This window comes from Dama dama, chromosome 20, assembly GCF_033118175.1.
Source record: "Dama dama isolate Ldn47 chromosome 20, ASM3311817v1, whole genome shotgun sequence".
NCBI classification, from domain to species: Eukaryota; Metazoa; Chordata; class Mammalia; order Artiodactyla; family Cervidae; genus Dama; species Dama dama.
The window spans coordinates 31,154,459-31,169,502 of record NC_083700.1 but is presented as its reverse complement, the minus strand read 5'-3'; the positions used below and the strand labels follow the sequence as shown (position 1 = coordinate 31,169,502).

At 41.5% G+C, this 15,044-nt stretch overlaps 1 protein-coding gene across 1 annotated transcript in view; it reads right to left on the bottom strand.

Moving 5' to 3' along the window:
- The window catches only part of SLC16A1 (solute carrier family 16 member 1), a 32,726-nt gene extending 31,203 nt beyond the window's left edge, over window positions 1-1,523 (bottom strand). The window contains exon 1 of the mRNA XM_061121124.1: window positions 1,252-1,523. The gene's annotated coding sequence lies outside the window, so the exon portion shown is untranslated. The remainder of the gene's footprint in view (window positions 1-1,251) is intronic.
- Window positions 1,524-15,044: the final 13,521 nt, after the last annotated feature.

Below are 15,044 nucleotides of genomic sequence, written 5' to 3'. Positions count from 1 at the left end.
AGCTAGATGTCTTAAAATATATATTTTCTCTATGGCAACCTGAAGGCAAAATTGTACCCTAAGGCATAAAAATCGGACTTATGGGTATTTTTAGTGCCTAACTAAAAAACTACACTAAAATACATATTCTCTGCATCACCTCACTGGGCTGGTAGCAGCCATCAAAATTGCTTATTAATGGCTAATTCCTACTTACACTCTAAAAAACTCACAATTCAGACTTCACCATATCATATTCCCCTAGTGACTATACCCACATTTGTTTTATCAGGACACTTAAATGTCCACATTTTATTTCAAAACCAGAATAATTTTTGGAAAAACAAGTCTCAAAACTAGTTATGACAGAGCAGATGCCAAGTATAGCACACTAGGAATCTGACTCAAGTAGCACTTTTTTGGCGGTTAAGATTAATTACAAACTAATTTTGGCAACGGCTTGTCGCATTTGAGTCATGACAAATGAAATGTTAAAACGCACGTGGGGAGAAAGTATGTATCTGGAACAAAAAGAGAGCATCATACCAAGTGTAATGCTATGCTTCAGACTCCTCTCCTCAGGGCCGCCTTAAAGTCCCAGAGTGAGGGCGCTGCGGCGGACGTTCCGCAGCCACAGGTTGAATGACAAAGAGTTCCCGTCAGTACCACTCCGGGAGTCTGCCAGTTGCAGTGTTCCCTCAGCAAAATCCACTCAAACCCTGCAGTCACGTCTTGGCTACGGTGACTGCAGCTCCCTCGAGCCACTGCCGCAAGTCACCAGGTGGGACAAGGATTGGCTGGCCGAGGTTGGGGCGGGCGTGCCACGAGTCCAAAATAACTCCCGCCCGGAATCCCTACCCTCGGAGAACGCGGCCAGCAGCTTGAAGGCACCACGTGAGTCAACCTCACGTCGTCCCTTTTCCAGATCAAAAGCATCTCTTTAAGAGCCTAATTAAGACTAGAGGGGAAGCGACTTTCCCAAGGTCACCGGCACCACGACCCAACTCCTCGGCCAGGCCGGTGGCCCGCACCTGACAACGGGGCCGCAGCGCTGCTGAGAAAGGCGCTGTCCCCAGCGCCTCAAGGTCTCCTTCAGCAACGCTGCGCTCCGAGGCCACGTGGCTGCTGCGGTCCTAAGCCCCAGCCCGGCCGTCCCCCCTCCTCCCTCGGAGACCAAGCCCTCCACTCCCCCACGGCTCCCTCCAAACACGCGGAGGAGCAAGGGCACCGCGGGTTCTCCGCCAAGCACGCAACCGGCCGTTACCAACTAACCGTTATGCGCGGCTCGCGGCGCCTAGCGTGAGCGTGACGCGGCGGCGCGGCTGGAGTTTTCGCTGGGCCCACGGTCCAGGTCGCGTCCTTCGCCGGCTGCCTAGTTCGCTCGTCCGGGCACCCACGCGCCCAGCTAGTCACGTAGCAGCTCGCCAGCACTTTGTCGGGCCGGGCCCGCGAGGCTGCCTTATAACCCGGGGCCGGAGCATGCGCACAGGGGGGTGGAGTTGGCCCTCACGGCCACCGCCCCCTCCCCCCTACACTTACACCCGAACCGCGACTCGCGCCTCCACAGCTCTCAGGCGCGCGCCGGCTCACTGGCTTTCTCTCGCTCGCGCGCGCTGGCGCCCCGCTCCCCGCCACGTGACCCGCGGCCCGGCAAGACCCGCGCGCCGCGCCCCCGCTATGCGGCAGGGACCTTATCGCCGCGCTCCTCTGCGGAGTCTCCCCTTCTGCCCGCCGTCGGAGGACCTCGGGGTGACCTACTCGCATCTGGGACACCAGCGTCGATCTCACCCTTAGTCTCTGGCGGAGAAAAGGGGAAAACCGCCAAGGATGGATTGGGCGTCCTGCCTGGGGCCTGACTCAGGTGTGGGGGGCGATGGTGCGCGGAGAAGCAGGGAGCTGACTGGAAGTGAGGGATTGGGCGGGGTTTGAATGGATGCGGGTGCCTCTCGGTCCCGGGAAGAGGCTGAAAGCCGGCAGTTTAGAGCGCGGGCTGCGGCCTCGCTGCTTGAGTTCAGTGACCTCGGGGAAGTCACTCAAATCCTCAGGTCCTGCTTCCTGCTCTCTGAAATGGCAACAGTAATTCAGGCAACTTCATAAGGGCTTTTGGTGATTTTGATGAGAGAATTTATGGAACTTTTTTACATTTGATGAATGGTGGGTATGAACACAGAAGTCGGGAGAAAGCTGGTCAGACGGTGGCGACACTGGTCCCACGACAGGATCTGTGTGTTGGAAATACGAAGAAATGAGACTGCAGAGAGGCCAAATTTTTATGGACGGTGAGGGTTTGGGACAAAATATAATTATAGCTAACGGTTCTGAAGGGCCGATTATATACTTAGAAGTTCACCTGAACTATCCTCAGGACCCTATATTGTTGAAGTGATCAAATTGAATAAACATGGAGTGCCTTTGATGTCCGAGACTTTTGAGAAGTAGCAGAAATGTATGGGTCAAGGCACCTGACTTAGAGATTTTGGGGGGAGGTCGAGTCAGATGGAGGTAAACCAACATTGACCAGCACTGGAAGCCTGCCCTCCTCTCCTCCCCTCACCCCTCCTTATTTAATTCTCTTTACTATCCTCAGTGGTTCAGCTTTTTGTTTTGCAAATGAAGAACCTAGATTGTAATGGAATGGGTCCTGAGGGATGAGATTCTGAAAGTTTCCAAGTAGTTCTCCCTCTCACCCACTCCGCCTCTGTTTCATGCAAGAAAAAGTTTTCAGTAACAGTTCAACACGTTAGAAAACAGCATGGAATCTACAGCCAAGTGCTACTTATGAGCAATAATTGCTTTTTACCTTTGATAAATACAAAGGAAGGCTCTGCAGGTCCTACAGTTGGTCAGGACTTCAGCAGCACTTCAGGACTGTGACTATAAGCAGCATTCAGGGTAGATGGTAGGAGAGTTAGGAAAACAAACTAGGATGGTTCAGATATGAACGGTCAGGACCTGAACAGTGGAATGTAGGAGGAACATAGTGTGGTAGATTCGCAATATGGACCCAGGATCAGATCTGAATTCCAGCTTGAATACTTGGCCCTTCCTACATCTTTGTCCTTGGGTAAATCATTTTCCCCCTGCTCTGAGCCTCATTCATTCTCTGCTTTGTAAAACAAGGACAGTACCTTCCTCATAAGGTTGTTATAATAATAAAACTAATATTTACTTTAGTGTCTGGCATATAGTAAGAACTAAACAAATGTGTAACTAGGGGAAACTGTGAAATTGAATGCTAAAGATTAACCCTAAAGGTTCCTCACTTGGTCCTAACAATGTAGTCACAGAATGACTTAGTGATGTATTGTACTTTTGTGTTCCTTTTCTTGAAGATGTCCACCAAAAATATATATACCACAAGCCCCATAAAATCTGGATCTGCCCCTAGTAGGCTATTTTTTTTTTTTTTTTTTTTTCCTAGTAGGCTTTCTAATGTTGTGAAAAGAACATAGGCTTTGGACTCAAAAGACTTGTTCCCAAAACTTATCCCTGTTACTTTGGGCAATTAATTCACTGACCTATTCTGGGCCTGTTTTTTTAACCAGGTAATTTGAAGATAGTATCCATCAGTCTGAATTGTTGTGACAGTCAGGTAAGATAGTATTTGCAAAAATGATTGGTGAAACTTGGAAAGTGCCCTAGAAATGTTAATTTTTTCACAAAGTTTATAAGAGGCAAAGATAAAAAGCAACTCCATTGACATATATACACTACCATGTGTAAAACAGATAGTTAGTGGGAAGTTGATACATAACACAGCAAGCTCAGCTTGGTGCTCTGTGATGACCTAGAGGTGCAGGATGGGAGGAGAGGGAGATATGTATACTTATAACTGACTCACATTGTTGTATAGCAGAAACTAACACAACAGTGTAAAGCAATTATTCTCCAATTAATAAAAAAAGACAACTCCAAGATTCTTAGCTGAAAAAGTAAAAATGGGGTGAGTGAGCTGGCAAAAACGATGAAATGATACAGGTAAAATTCTTGCTTTTCTGCCAGGTTTTCTTCCTGATTAATCCATGAGACATTGAAGAGGTAAACTAGTAAGTGTAAGATCAGAAATTTAGAGCTAAGAGGAGATTGAAGATCATCTACCATAACTCCCTAATTTTACAGAAAAGGAAATGAAGGCCCAGGGAAGCTAAAAGACTTTTCTGAGGCCACCTGTCAAATAAATGGCATGATCAGAAGAACCAGATATCTAGGCTAAAGGTAATTGTACCAAGGAATTTTTAAGATAAAAGCATTTTGTCACAGGGTCTCGCAAAATCAGAGAAGGTATGGTGCTCTCTAGTGGCTTTTGGCTTTATCACAAAATTTTCCAGATAGACTTTTCTATTTTAAAGGTTGATAGACTGTTTGCAAGCTTGTTAATAAGTGAGCAAAACCTCTGAAGATTTCAAGGTAAGAGTTATAACTTCACAAATTAGTAATAGAATGAGAAATGCAAAATTTGAAGGTTCAAAACAACTAGTTACTATTCAGACTGAGAAAGCTACTCAATTTTATTATCTGGAAAAGAAGAATAAGATTACTGTGTTTTTTCTGGAATTCAGCTGCATACTTCACTTCCATTCCCTCAGTTATTCCATCATTTCTGTGAGATAGAAAATAACAGGAAAGGATTCTTTTAAAACACAAGAATACAAAAATAAATAAATAAATAAATAAAACACAAGAATACTTAATAGATTAAAAACATTCCCCCGTTTAAAATTTATAGTATTTCAATTGGGAATATGGGGAGAGAAATTTGCAGAACTATACAAATGGAGAAGAAGAATATTCCTTTTTGACCTGTTTATCTTAATTCAATTTGATTTCAGCCAAATTGGGTGAGGCTCTTTTTTCCGAAGTCCTTTCCCCATATCGTCATTCCATTCAGTGGTCTGATGTGACTTGTCTCCTGCTTCTTGCCTCTGCCAGCACAGGCTGTTTTCGGCTGATGATCTTCAGAATCTACATCACTGATTATGATCTTTCCTAGCAAGCATTTGTTTTAGGCATGGTCCTACATATTTACCAGACCTGTCTACTTTCTTGACCCTGGCTGACCCTGAGCTTACTCTGTCCTTTTTTCCTTTCTCCTTCCGTCTCTTTCCTTCTATCCTCTCTCCCTCCTGCCCTCCCTTCTTCTAGGCAGGTGGGCTGAGAGTAGGGGAATAATAATACCAATAAATAGATGATAGCTAAGATTTAGGGGATATTTGTTATATGCCAGGCATTGATCTAAGCACTTTACTCATATTAACTCATTTACTCCTCATAAAAATGCTATAGACTAGGTACTATTATAATCCCATTTTACAGACCCAGTGGCTCAGATGGTAAAGACTCTACCTGCAATGCAGGAAACCCGGGTTCGATCCTGGGGTTGTAAAGATGGCCTGGAGAAGGAAATGGCAATCCATGCCAATATTCTTGCCTGGAAAATCCCAGGGACAGAGGAGCCTGGCGGGGTCGCAAAGAGTTGGACACAACTGAGCCACTAACACTTTCACTTTCAAAGTTACAGAGGTAGCAGATAAGTTAAGTAGAGAAGTTAAGTAACCCAAAGTCACACAGTTAACATTGTCTGGAGTTAACAGAAAATAGTCATTATTTGGTTCTCAGTATACCCACCTGCCAATGCAGGAGAGAAATAAATGCAGTTTCAATCCCTGGGTTGGGAAGATCCCCTGGAGGAGGGCACAGCAACCCACTCCAATATTCTTGCCTGGAGAATCCCATGAACCTAGGAGCCTAGGAGGTTATGGTTCATAGGGTTGCAAAGAGTCAGACATGACTGAAGCGACTTAGCCTAGGCTATAAATAGATGAGTAGAAATGGTCATTTGTGACTTATTAATACTATAGGAGATTAATCAATAGACTTTGAAGGTCATGTTAGGAAGACCATGTTCTAGGTTGCTTCTACCTCTGGTAGAGCTAAACAATCTACCAAAAATCTGTTGGCTATAAAAGCTGCCTTTGAAGCTAGAAAGTTCAAAGGGAACCAACCCTTGCTTATGTGAATCTGGAATAGTTGTGAATCTCTGGGCAGCTAAATTGAAGGTGGAGATGTTGGGACATCTTTTTGAACAGCTAAATTTTAAGATCACCTATATTCCAGAAAGTTCTGGGTGTCCTGGCACCTACATTCCATGCTGTGAGATCCTTCAGTGTGAGTACTTGGACTCTTCTTATGGCCTTCAACCAACAGCAGCAGGCAGGCAGCTGGAACTCCTGAACATTTGTACCTCAAACCTAGTGTGAGTCAGGAGAGGGTTGTGTGCAGGAGAGGGAAGCCTCTTAGGTCATAATGACCAGCCTTATGTATCCACTTGGCTGGGGAGCCAGGTCTGGTTGTTCTAACTGGACCTTGATACTGCTGCACTGGTGTACAAGATGAGGCTTGAATAAAGCACTGAATTCAATCTGTGGTGACCTCTGAGAACCCTGAGTCTTCCACAGTGCCCTGCACCATACAGGACCTGTGACACCTGTGTCCAGGTGAAGTCCAGGGGCTACCAACGCTACTTCTGAGCTGTGTATTAATAAAGTAAAGCCTCTTCCCACCAAGGAGTTCAGACGTCATGCCTATTGTACTTTACCCTGACAGGCCTATTTTTTGTGATTATAGAATAAGGCCATACTCCTTTGGATAAGGTATAAAGGTTTTCCTAAATAAGGTAAATGTTTACATCATCAGCCACTCAAAGAAGAAGAGAATTCTCACACAGGAAAACTTGGAACATGGAACAGGTAAGGTGGCACTTCTGGATTTACCTTCTTAGGGTTTGACTTAGAGGAGTTAAGAAATGTTGAGGATCTGCCTCACTGATGCTGGGGAAATGGCCTCTGCCACAGAGCTTCCTAGTATTAATCAGGCAAAGAGGTTTTCCTGGAGACCCCAAAATGAAAGTTTTGTTCATTTTTTGTTCATTCATGTTTTGTTAGTCTGCTTATTGAAACATCACTGTACTTACCCTTGAACTTCAGTCATGTTTCATCTAAATCAAAGATTCAAATCAAAAAGCCCTCAAGGACTAAGAAAAGGTAATTAGCTCACTGTAAGATAGTAAAAACTTCCCTGGGTAACTCATTTGGTAAAGACTGCCTGCAATGCAGGAGACCCAGGTTCCATCCTTAGGTTGGGAAGATCCCCAGGCGAAGGAAATGGCAACCCACTCCAGTATTCTTGCCTGGGAAATCCCATGGACAGAGGAGCCTGGCAGGCTACAGTCCATGGGGTCTCAAGAGTTAGACACAGCTGAAGCAGCTAAACCACCACCACCACCACCACCAAGATAGTGAAGAATGGTGAGCAGCATGGAGAAAGTGTTCATATCCATCTAGACATCCAAGTTCATGTTTTTCAAATGAAACATTTCCCCATATAGCACTAACAGTACAAGTTTACCTGACATTTCTACATAACGTTATTCAGTAATTCAAAGAAAATAGAATTCTTTAAATTCTAAACTATTTTTAATAATAAGTGGAAAACAAAATTGTGGTGGGGGGTGGTTAGAAAGTGAGTAATGGGTCGGCAGATGGGGAACAGGGCAAACAAATATTGCAGCAGGCTAGTCTGTTCCAGCCTGGTCTCTGCTGAAGTATTTAAGAAGCAGGCAAAAGGGGGAGTGCTCCTTCCGTGCCCCAAAGTCGTCCCCGTGGTGTCAGTGATGATTTAAGAAAGATCTTCAAAGAAAATCTTAGAACAAGTTTTCGTGACAAAGGTTTGACAGTCCCCTCCCTATGAGGAGAATCTCCTTCCATTATGATCTTTGGCAGATCAGGATTCAAGTTTAAGAGACCCTGTGGCTTGCCTTATAACTTCATCCACAGTTTTCTCCTGTCACAGGTCTGTGGTTCCATTTTGGACACTGTGGCCACAGTAAATGAAATGGTCTGCTTCATTCTTTGCAGTGGACAGCCTTCAGCCCTGTAGTCCAAACCAACTGCTTAAAGATGAGTTATTTTCTCCCTAGTGTCTCAAACTCATGGTCTCAGACTGAGGATTTTAATTTTATCTTGCTTTTGGAGTGCCCCCTTTAAGTCTTCATATACATAATGCCTCTTACTGTTTACCACTTCTAATCTAGTAGCAAAAAGGAAGCTGGAATATTTTGTAGTGGAATATCCTTTGTTCCATGATACCTACCTCCAGAATAGCTGGTCTACTCAATGTTCCCAAACCAGAAGTATACTAATTCTTACCAAGCTCAGAATATACCATTCTACTGCAACTGTTTTGTTTTGTTTTTCCACCACTCCATCATTGTTTTGTCTCAGGGATGCTTGCCATAACCACATCACCAGGAACCAGGATCTGAAGAAGTTACATGCCAACAAAAAAAGGCACAAAACCATAAATTGCAAACAGGCAACACATAGTACCATCCACGTAGATTATGTTTGTCGTTCCTGTTCCATTAGGCCAAAACAATAATAATGAGGTTTTTGCTCCTGTTTCCAATGAAAAGATAAATTAATCTTTGAGCCTTCCAACTTCATATGAATCCCCTCTGGTTTGGTAGTCATTTCATTGACCAGCCCAGGTGAGACATATGCATGAAACACAGCCCAAATATGCTTTAGTCATAACATAGGAATATATAATGCAGGCTATGTGGATTACTAGGCTCACTTATGGAATCCGGTGGGTTAAGTGAGGTAAGGACTCTGGGACTTACTGGAGGAGTTCCTTGTTGGCTGCAACTATGCTTAACAAAGACCTTCCACCAATAATCTAGGAAAATCTCATCCCATTTCCCCCAAATTTACATGTATGTTATTAAGCTATTCTTACGCTTCATCAGAAAGTGAGTACTTTTTCACTTATAATTACTATAAGACTGAGATGTAAACCTTAGTCTAATTCATAGCTTTGTGCTCTTAAGTGCTGGACTGTTTCATTTATCTAAAGTTTTGAGGTCATAGAGAGGGATGGGGATGAGGAAGATAAGAGGCAGGAAGGAAATAGATGGCTGTTTATAGTCCCACCCCTGAGCCTTAGCCATTGTACATGCTGTTTCTTCATGGAAAGTGCTTCCTCCATGTAGCAGGTGAGCTGTATACAGAATAACATGGAGATGAAAGAAAAGCAGGTAGACTAACAAGGGAGTAGTTTTAGTATTTCTGTTATATAACTCAAACCTCTACGTAATCCAGTTTAACTGCCCCACTAATTAATGTGAATTAATAAGTCTCATAATTATATTTATTCACCAGCTTCTTTCTACATAATTATTGTTTACACTTTAATAAATTGCTTAGGAAGGCCACCTCCAAATCCAAATTAAGTGTAATGTTTTGTTTCCTATTTTCTTCCCAGGGGCACATGATTATCTTGGGAAAAGCTTTGACTTGATAATTAAGTTCCGTATCTTGCTCTTCCTCCTCTGGGAGACTTAGATCTCTGCTCTCTCTTTAAAACATTACATATTTATAGGCCTTGCCCATCCAACGGAAGGACTCTTCTAGGCTGTAAGTGGCTCTCCTGAAATTTTAAGGACTTCAAACAAAAATGCATGCAGTCTTTGTACTTTAAAATTCAGGCATCCCAAACTTCTAATGTGTTGTCTATGATTAAGAATGCAAAAGTCAGAGGATTCAGGAAGTATCTTGAGAGTATTAGATAGCCATATGAACATTTGTGATGTAATTTATACATTTTTTTAATATAGAAAGCTTTTCCTCAGGTCAGCAAAGCAAATTAAGTTTCAAAGCTGAGGGGAGAGAAGGAAAGGTTATGTTTTAAGGTAGATTAAGAAAGCCTGTGGCTTCCCTCGTGGCTCAGGAGTAAAGAATCCGCCTGCCAGTGCAAGAGGTATGAGTTCAATCTTGGACTGGGAAAATCCCAAAAAGTGAATTTTTTATTCTTATATTCAAATTATATATGGAGTTTTGATTCAGTTAAGTTTTATGATGAGAATTGTCAAAAAGCAATACATTATTACTGTAAAATTTATTTCTGTTTATTTTAAATATCAGTAATCTCTGTTTTGATGGAGAAGGAAATGGCAACCCACTCCAGTCCTCTTGCCTGGAAAATCCCATGGACGGAGGAGCCTGGTGGGCTGCAGTCCATGGGGTCGCTAAGAGTTGGACACGACTGAGCGACTTCACTTTCACTGGTCTCTGTTTGTTTGGGAAAGAATAGGCTATGAAATTTTCTCAACCCTTGATGCAGAACTCAAGCTGAACTGGCAAAGGACATTACCTCAAAGAAATTTTTTCTTAAACAATTTAACTTTCTTTTCTCCTTCATAGTGTGTCTCTGTAAACTTCTTACAATAGGGACTGTTTCTTTTCTTGGTGTCATACAGATTGCTTTATGTAAATCTATATGTATATGGCTAATACAAATTGGTTGATATTTCAAAGTGATGTCAGATGGTAAATAGCAGCTAACATTTATACAACACAGTCTCCGTGCCAGGTACTGTTGTAAGCGTATTGTGTAGAGTTGCTTAATGTAAAACTACTTTTATCTGATTGTCTTTATGGTATACAAATGAGCTCCATTCTGAGAGCGAGTTTGTAAATCCAGTTTGTTAGCCTAGGTCCTCAACTAATGCAATCAGCTATTGCATTGTATATTGTATACAATACAAGTACTGTATTGTAATGCATTTAGAATACTTTCCACACAAATAATACGTAAAAGACAAACTTAAAAAATGAAGCATTTTTAAATCTTACAGTACCTTGAAAAGTACAGTAGTATCAGCTATATCCCTGCTGCTTTTATGCTTGCTTCCAAACATCCTGGGCTTGAAATAAAGATACTGTGCATGTGTATTAAGTAGCTTCAGTCGTTTCTGACTCTTTGCAACCCTATGGACTGTAGCCCACCAGGCTCCTCTGTCCATTGGGGTTCTCTAGGCAAGAATACTGGAGTGGGTTGCCATGCCCTCCTCCAGGGGATCTTGCCAACCTGGGGATCAAACCCGCATCTCTTATGTCTCTTGCATTGGCTGGAGGGTTACTTACCACTCACTCCACCTGGGAAGCCCAAAAGATACTGTACTACTGTGCTGCTGTACTCTATGCAACACTGCACAGCAAAGTATACAAAAGCACACCACTTGTAGGGGGTGTCCACATGTGACAGTGACAACGTAAGCCAGACACGTGAACTAATTTGCATCATTTTGGACATGTGAACATTTTGGACAGGTTCACATCTGTGAAAGTTCACAACTTAAAGGTTCATACATAGGGATCTTACTGTATTTTTCCGGCAAAATGCTTTAAAAATTTGTGCTGCTGTAAATTCCACAATTCAGCCTCCACTTCCTCAACAAGAATAACTAGAATTCCAGTGTCTTCTCTTTATTTTTTTTTTCTCTTTATTATTTTAACTCCAATAAGCTGTCACTTTTTAGATCTATGCTTGCCCTCAAGACTTGACCTGAGTATGCAACTGGGCTTCCCTGGTGGCTCAGATGGTAAAGAATCTGCCTGCAATGCAGGAGACCTGGATTTGATCTGTGGGTTGGGAAGATCCCCTGGAGAAAAGAATGGTTACCCACTCCAGTATTTCTATCTGGGAAATCCCATGGACAAAGGGGCTTGGTGGGCTACAGCCCATGAGGTCAAAAAGAGTTGGACATGACTGAGTGATATCACAATACAGTTGGTTATCTTGTATAAAGCAGCAAACAGAGCCTTAAGTAACTTTGTATTTGGTATAAATCCTTGATTAGCTTCACTGAAGTAAGAGATACTGTGAAAATGTTGGTTTGAATTTTGCTTGCTCTACCTTGCCTAGTTTTTCGGAAAAATATTGTCCAGGACAATAAATATATGCCATGTATATATATGACAAAGTGAAAGTGACGTCACTCAGTCATGTCCGACTCTTTGCGACCCCATGGATTGTAGCCCACGGAATTTTCCAGGCAAGAGTACTGGAGTGAATTGCCATTTCCTTCTCCAGGGGATCTTCCTGACCCAGGGATCAAACTCGAGTCTCCCACATTGCAGGTAGAGGCTTTACCGGCTCTAGAACACAGGCTCAATAGCTGTGGCTCATATGATTTATATATATATATATATAAAAAATACCTATTTATACATATGTATATGTATATATGTGTGTATATGTATATATATGTATATATACATATGTATGTATATATGTATATGTGTATATATACATATCTACATATGTGTGTATATATATTTATATACATGAAAGTTCCCTATCACTTATAATGTGATAAAGAGTAATGGGTTGGTTCAATTTAGAATCTAGCAAAATGACAATAGTTTTTTCCTTCAATTCAGGCTTTGTTTTTCTTCTTAAAAAGCCATTTAGTTTTCATGCAATTTCACCATTTAGCAGTGACAGGAAGTTTGATAAAACTGCCATTAGATAAGCTTGGGACCTGACTTTTTAATAGTAGAGTTAATGCATCTTCTTCTAGATCACAAGAGGTGTTTTTTCCAATGAGTAGTAATTTCATAGATTTAGGCGGATGGAAGATAATCTAGCTTTGTTTACTTAGGAATGTTTAAAGCACTAGCCTAGAACCAGTTATAAAAATGTTGTTCTTCTATTAACCAAAGCACTTTTTCTAGCTGTTCCACACTTCTGTTGTTTCTGAAGACATTTACAGAAAGTTTGCTACCATTTAGACACATTCATTTTAGCAATACCACTGCTATACTTACGTATTCCATAAAGCTTTAGTAATCTAAGTGCATGTTTAAGACATTCATTGTACTTATTAATTCATCCATTTATTCATTCCATATTTATTGAATTCCTACTAGGGAAGTCCCATACATTTTTTTTAATATATGCATATTATGGTAGCATAATGTAACATACTATTCTGCAAAACCTCTTTTTTTTTATTTAACAATTTCTAATTTATAAGATTTATTGTTCTTTGGGCACATTAAATTCATTTCAATATTATAACCAACACATTTCAATATTAAAGTTATAGTAAAAAGATAAGGAAGTAGAAATGACCTCCTGGTGTTCCAGTGGTTAAGAAACTACCTTGCAATGCAAGGGACATGGGTTCTATCCCTGGTTGGGGAACTAAGATCCCACATGCTGCAGAGCAGCTAAGCCCTTGCTCCACAACCACTAAAGAGTCCATGTATCACAATGCAAGATCCTGCATGACACAAGAAAGATCCCACATACCACAACTAAGACCCAACACTGCCCCCCAAAAAAGCTCCAGAAAAGACCTTGAAATGATTTCCTTAAGTCAACAGGGTGCTGTTTATTACAGAATCAAAAAATTATCACAAACTTCTACCTTTTCTAAAAAATAGATTATAAATATACACATGAAACAACCACCAAAAAAATTAAGAGGAAAGAGAATAAGAGTAGATATATGCTCAGGAAAGAACCTATATATAGGCTCAGAAAAAGGTAAAAGGGCAATAAACTATGTAAAGATGTGCTTTGTGATTCTGTACATGGTGTTACAGGTTGTTCTTTTGAATGATAAACTATCAACAATAACCTGCTCAGCCAGTAAGTCAGAGTCCAGCAAGGGGGGTTCTGTGGGTTTCCATTGTTTCTAGTTTAGTGTTTTTTCTGAGGGGTCTAAGAGAGCATCACATTTGTCAGGACCACTGAAAGCCTTTTGTTTTGTCTTTCAAAAAGTTCTAATGAAATGGCTAGATGGCAGCCGCTTCCAAGGTGTTTATGTTTCTATTTACCTAGCCAATCCACTCAACATAGTATGAGTCAAATTGTCAAAAACCTGAATGTAATATCTCTGTTCTGCCATCATAATTTTGATCTAGTCTAGGAGGCTGTACATTTAAAAATTGAATACCTGCAATGTGTATTCTTCTAGTTCATCCAGTATTGACTTACCAATGTTTAAAATTTATTCTTGTTCAATGCAAAAAATTCATGAAGTCTTAATGCCTCATTAATCAATAACCTCAGATATGCAGATGATACCACCCTTATGGCAAAAAGTGAAGAGGAATTAAAAAGCCTCTTGATGAAAGTGAAAGAGGACAGTGAAAGTTGGCTTAAAGCTCAACATTCAGAAAACTAAGATCATGGCATCCGGTCCCATCACCTCATGGGAAATAGATGGGGAGACAGTGGAAACAGTGTCAGACTTTATTTTTTTGGGCTCCAAAATCACTGCAGATGGTGACTGCAACCATGAAATTAAAAGACGCTTACTCCTTGAAAGGAAAGTTATGACCAACCTAGATAGCATATTAAAAAGCAGAGACGTTACTATGCCAACTAAGGTCCGTCTAGTCAAGGCTATGGTTTTTCCAGTGGTCATGTATAGATGTGAGAGTTGGACTGTGAAGAAAGCTGAGTGCCGAAGAATTGATACTTTTGAACTATGGTGTTGGAGAAGACTCTTGAGAGTCCGTTGAACTGCAAGGAGATCCAACCAGTCCATCCTAAAGGAGATCAGTCCTGGATGTTCATTGGAAGGACTGATGCTGAAGCTGAAACTCCAGTACTTTGTCCACCTCACGTGAAGAATTGACTCATTGGAAAAGACCCTGATGCTGGGAGGGATTGGGGGCAGGAGGAGAAGGGGACGACAGAGGATAAGATGGCTGGATGGCATCACCGACTCGATGGGCATGAGTTTGAGTAGACTCCAGAAGTTGGTGATGGACAGGGAGGCCTGGTGTGCTGCGATTCATGGGGTGGCAAAGAGTCAGACATGACTGAGCGACTGAACTGAACTGAAGAGTATTTCATTATTAAAATATTAATGGAAAAAGTGCTACAGGATAGGGTCTTGAAATGATTTACTGGTAGGTTTGGGATTTAAAAATGAAGTATAATTATAAAATTATTTGTGAGTAGATAAAAGGAAAACTGTAAAAAATAGAACATTAATTGAAGCTTTGGTCTGGGACCATAATTTTGGCAATTTTTGATCTTCAAAAACAACTGAGTCTTATGGTATACATACAATGGAATATTACCCAGCCATAAAGAAGAATGAAATAACACCATTTGTGACAACATAGATAAACCTAGAGGGTCTTGTGCCAAGTAAAACAAATCAGAAAAAGGCAGAAACTGTATGATTTCTTTTATATGTGGAA